General features: G+C 36.3%; 1 pseudogene; it reads left to right on the forward strand.

The window, feature by feature from the left end:
- Positions 1 to 518: 518 nt before the first annotated feature.
- On the forward strand, positions 519 to 3,017 carry LOC109489268 (annotated as a pseudogene).
- Positions 3,018 to 5,895: the final 2,878 nt, after the last annotated feature.

The following is a 5,895-nucleotide window of genomic DNA, read 5'->3' on the forward strand; positions in this document are numbered from 1 at the left end:
AAGACCATGTTTTATACTAAGGTTCATTCTTTGTGTTGTACATTCTATGGGTCTGACACATATATGATAACATGTATCCATCATTACAATATGATACAGAATAGTTTCAAGGCCCTAAAATCCCCTATGCTCCACTTATTCATCCCTTCTTTCTTTCCTCCCTCCCCAACCACCACTGGCAAACACTGATCTTTTTATTGTTTCCATAGTTCTGTCCTTTCCAGAATGCCATGTAATTGGAATTAAACAGTGTATAGCCTTTTCATATTTGCTTCTTAGCAATATGCATTTTTTAAAAGATTTATTTACTTATTTTAGAGAGAGAGAGACAGCACATGTGAGTGTGGTGGGGAGGGGCAGAGGGAGAGGAAGAGAAAGTCTCAAGCAGACTCCGCGTTCAGGGAGAAGCCTGAGGCAGGATGGATCTCACGACCCTCAGATCAGGGCCTGAGCCCAACCTGAGCCTAAACCAAGAGTCAGAGGCTTAACCAACTGAGCCACCCAGGTGCCCCAGCAATATGCATTTAAGCTTCCTCCATGCCTTGGGTGGCCGCTGCTTTCCGAGTTTCGCTGTGCCACCCAATGACAACAAGAAGAAGAAAGAAGCCTGAAAGTTGGCCAAAAGAGACAAAGACCCAGTGAACAAATCTGCAGGTAAGGCCAAAAAGAAGAAGTGGTCCAAAGGCAAAGTTTGGGATAAGTTCAATAATCTGGTCTTGTTTGACAAAGTGCCATATGACAAACTCTGTAAGGAAGTTCCCAACTACAAGCTTATAACTCCAGCTGTTGTCTCTGAGAGACTGAAGATTTGAGGTTCCCTGGCCAGGGCAGCCCTTCAGGAGCTCCTTAGTAAAGGACTTATTAAACTGGTTTCAAAGCACAGAGCTCAAGTAATTTACACCAGAGACACCAAGGGTGGAGATGCCCCAGCTGGTGGTGAAGATGCACGAACAAGATCCGGCCAACTGTACATTTTGGAAAATAAAACTTTATTAAATAAAAAAAAAATCCTCCATGTCTTTTTGACCCTTGATAGCTCATTTCTTTTTATAGGACTGAGTAATATTCCATTGTGTGGATGTACCAGGTTGTTTATCCATTCACCTACTGAGGGACATCTTGTTTCTTCTAAGTTTTAACAATTATGAATAAAGCTGCTATAAACATTCATGTGTAGGGTTTTGGGTCGATATGTTTTTAACTTATTTGGGCAAATTCTGAGATGTGATTGCTGGATCATACAGTAAGAGTATGTTTAGTTTTGTAAGAAACTGCCAAACTATTTTCCAAAGTGGCTGTATCATTTTACATTTCTACCAGAAATGAATGACAGTTCCTATTATACCACACCCTTGTCAACATTTGGTGCTGTCAGTGTTTTGGATCTTAGCCATTCTAATATATATGTAGTGGTATACCACTGTTGTTTTAGTTTGCAATTCCCTAATGACATAAAACGTTGAGCATCTTTTCATATGCTTATTTGCCATCACCTGCTTCCTTTTTCTTTCTTCGCTATAGGTAACAATTTTATATTGGCTTTTGATTTATCCTTCTAATGCTACTTTAAAAAATAACACACACACACAAATTTATAGTTTCACTTTCTTACACAGAAGGTAACATACTGTCCATTTCCATAGCATTTTATAGAGCTTTTTTTTTTTTTTTACAGAGGTATAGGATTTCATCATATGGATGTACCATTATTTCTTAAACGATTCCCTTATCGATGGACATTGGATGGTTTACAAGCTTTTGCTATGATAAAAATACTACAATGAATAACCTTGTGCATACATCATTTCATATTTCTGCCTGTATATCTTTGGGATACAGTTACAGTTATATGCTGTCCAAGGTTAAATGCATATGTAATTTTGCTAGATATTGTCAAATTCTCCTTATACACTCCCACCAACAATGTATGAAAATGACTGTCTCCCTGCAGACTTGCCAATAAGATTTTTTTTTTGTCAAACTTAGGATTTTGCCAACATGATAGATGAAAAACTGTAATGTTCTATATTTTAGCTGGATGGTGGGTACATGGAAGTTTGTTCTATTCCTAATTATACATTTCATGCATCTAACATATTTCATAAAATAAGCTACCATAAGGAATTTCTTTTAAAGAAAATAGGTTTTCTATTTTGGTCTTAGAAGAAATATACTACTTTTACTGATAATCTAACTATTGACTAAAGAATTGGAATAATCCACAATTAGAACTGGAGAGAATCTCAGAGGCAAGAAATTTCTGATCCTATCATTTAGCAAATATAAGCTCTTTGACTCAAAAAGTCAAGTCATTACCTTCAAGTCACATGATTAATGAAAAATAAACTTACTTTTAAAAAAAATTTATTTAAGTAGGCTACATGCCCAATGTCAGGCTTGAATTCATGACCTTGAGATTAAGAGTTGTATGCTCTATAAACTGAGCCAGCCAGGTGCCCCTAAACTCACTTTTACCCAAAGCTAAAAACTCACTTTATATATTGCTGTCAATATATGAAATTATGAAGAACACTATCCAAGAAACTGGGATGCATAGCACACATCTTCATAACAATTCCACTATGTTTAAATGATACAGGAACAGGAAAAAAAAAAAAGATACAGGAAGTAGAATTCATTGCATGAAAGCCAAGGCTGGACTGACTGCTGCTGTGTTTGTTTGTTTCTTTCTCTCTCTCTTCTTTTTAAAGATTTTTAATTTATTCACTCTCAAAACAGATGGAGAGAGAGAACAAGAGAGAAAGCAGGAGCAGGGGTAGGAGCAGAGGAAGAGGGGCAAGCAGCCTCCCTGATGAACACAGAGCCCCATTTGGGGCTTACTTCCAGGACCTTGTCATCATAACAAGAACCCAAACCAAGAGCCCGGTGCCTAATTGACTGAGCCACCCAGGCACCCCTGCTGCTGTGTTTCTAAGTGCAGCTTGAAACCCAATGTCATTTGGTCCTGACAGCCTTATTAATTATCTTTTTCCTTTTTCAGCTCTACAGTAGAATAGATCAGCTAATGGGCTTCCTGCCAATAGTCCCTGAATTTATGATATGGAAACTGTAGACAAGGTCTATAAATATTAGAAATTCTCTGTCAATCTTGTTATGACAGACTTGTTTGTAATTCCTGAGAGCAGAGTATAGAGAAATACCTTTTTGAATTAGATCATTCTTATGGGGTGGCAAGATGAGACTGCAGTGGCTTCACAGTTTTATTCTCATTATACAGTGCAGATACTCAAAGTATTTTATATTAAATTTGTATTCTGAGGCTTCTTAGCAAAAGCAACAATGTGCAACCAATTACCCAATGAGATTATTCAAAACAAAAGAAAAATAATTTTTTGGTCTAGGATCCAATGCAATCTGGGATTTCATAACTGCATTGAGTTGTCATGTTGCTTGATTCTTCTATCTTGAATAATTCCTCAGGTTTTCTTTATGACTTTGACATTTTTAAAGCATCAGGCTGGTTACTTTGTAGAATGTCCCTCAATTTGAATTTGTCTGATGGTCCCTCGTGCTTAGACTCAGGTCATGCACTTGGAGCAGGAGTAATACAGAAGTGGGCACCTGGGTGGCTCAGTCAATTAAGCATCCGACTCTTGGTTCTGGCTCAGGTCATGACCTCAGGGTCATGCGATCAAGCCCCGCATTGGGCTCCATCCTCAGTGCAAGTCTGCTTGAGATTCTTTCCCTCTGCCCCTCCCCGCCACTTACACGTGTGCATTCTCTCTCTCTCTCTAAAATAAATAAATAAATAAATAAATAAATAAATAAATAAAATCTTTAAAAAAAGGAGTAACACAGAAGCAATGCTGTGTTCTCAGTGCATCATGTCCTACATATATTGATGTGTCTCAGTAGTCATAATGTTAACTGTGGTTACTTATGTTAAAGCAAGGTCTGCATGGTTTCTCCACTGTAAAGTTACCATGTTTTTTTCTTCGTAATTAAAAAGTAATTTGTGGGGAGATATTTTGAGATAATATATTTTTTCTTCTTTAGAGAGGGGAAGGAAGGGTAGAGGGAGAGGGAGAATCCTAAGCTGGCTCCATGCCCAATGCCAGCCTTGAGATCACGACCTGAGCTAAAATCAAGAGTTGGATGCCCAACCTACTGAGTCACCCAAGTGTCCCTTGAGATTGTATCTTGTTTCTCATCAAACTTTTACTCATCCAATCATCAGTTGATGATTCTTGACTGAACCAATAGTTACTGTAATGGTTATCAAATGGTGGCATAAAGATATTTTTTCGTTTCTATTTCTTTAAAATATGTGTTCTTTACATGTTTATAAAATATATCTGATGCCAGAGAAAATCAAACAGCTCAAATCAGTAACCCAAGAGGCTGTGAAGTGGCAACAACCAATAATTTGCAAAATTAACCAAGACTAATTGGAAGTCAGCATGAGCAAGTCTTTCACTGCCTAACCTTGTCTTTTGATCAGTAACTGTAAAATGAAAGAAAGCTTGAGAAACCGTTCAAAATTTAATTGTCACACATGCTTTGGGAGATAAATAAAAAGGGTCCATCACCCAATGTATACTTGAAAAAGGATGTTCATGGGCTTAATTGGAGCTTAACTCTCACATCAAGAACTTATTACAGGGATAAAATTAACTCTACTAATGAATTCAAGCCTTACAAGACTGCTTCCATATGACTTGCTTTAGTGTTTCTCCAAAGAAATTTGGGTGTTTTCCTAATTAATAACTTAAACAAAATTATTTAATTATTAAATATTTAAAACATTCAGGAAATATTAAAAACAACAATTTACTCACCACTCTGAATTTAAATATTTACATTTTATCATCTTTGCTTAAGAATGTTTTTTCTTTAGGGGCCCCTGAATGGCTCAGTTGGTTAAGTGTCTGTCTTTGGCTAAGGTCATGATCTCAGAGTCCTGAGATCAAGTCCTGCATTGGTTTCCCTGCTCAGCGGGGAATCTGCTTCTCCCTCTCCCTCTGCCATTCCCCTCACTTGTGCTAGCTCTCTCTCTCTCTCAAATAAATAAATAAAATCTTAAAAAAAAAGAATGTTTTTGTCCAAATAAAAAATATATTATAACATATATACTTATCTAACAATGTTTTATGCATGTAAAATTATATATGAATTGTATCATGTCAAATGTATTACTATTTAATTTCATTTTTACTTAGTATAATATTTTTGAAATTTATCCACCTTCATACATGTAGATATGATCTACTTATTTTAACTACTTATGGAAATCCATTGTATGAATAATCACATATTGTTTATTCATTTCCCAGCAGATAGAAAACTAGACTGTTTTTATCTTTTTATTTATTGCTGTCTCAAAGGTTGTAATAAATATCCTTGTACGTTCCTTGTGTATACGCTGGGCAAGTATCTCTGTAGTAAAAAAAATAGCCCTGAGTCATGGTGTAACCACATCTTCAGTTTTACTAGGTATTGCCAAATTGGTTTCCAAATGGTTGTACCAATTTAAACTCCTATCAGCAGCTCATATCCTCTCCTATACTTGGTGCTGTCAGACTTTATACTTTGTTTCCAACTGAAAGGATATGAATGATTTTTTTATTACTTAAATTTGCATTCCTTTTTAAATGAAATATTGAAGTATAGTTGACATACAACATTATATTAGTTTCAGGTCTACAACATAGTGATTTGACAATTCTACACATTACAAGATGCTCACTGTAAGTATAGTTACCATCTGTTACCATACAATGTTATTACAATACTGATGATATTCTCTATGTTGCACTTTTCATCCCTGTGACTTATTTACTTTATAACCGGAAGTTGGTACCTCTTAATCTCCTTTACCTATTCCACCCATCCCCCTAATCCCCTCCTCTCTGGCAACCACCAATTTGTTCTCTG

This window comes from Ailuropoda melanoleuca, chromosome 11 (genome assembly GCF_002007445.2).
Source record: "Ailuropoda melanoleuca isolate Jingjing chromosome 11, ASM200744v2, whole genome shotgun sequence".
Lineage (NCBI taxonomy): Eukaryota > Metazoa > Chordata > Mammalia > Carnivora > Ursidae > Ailuropoda > Ailuropoda melanoleuca.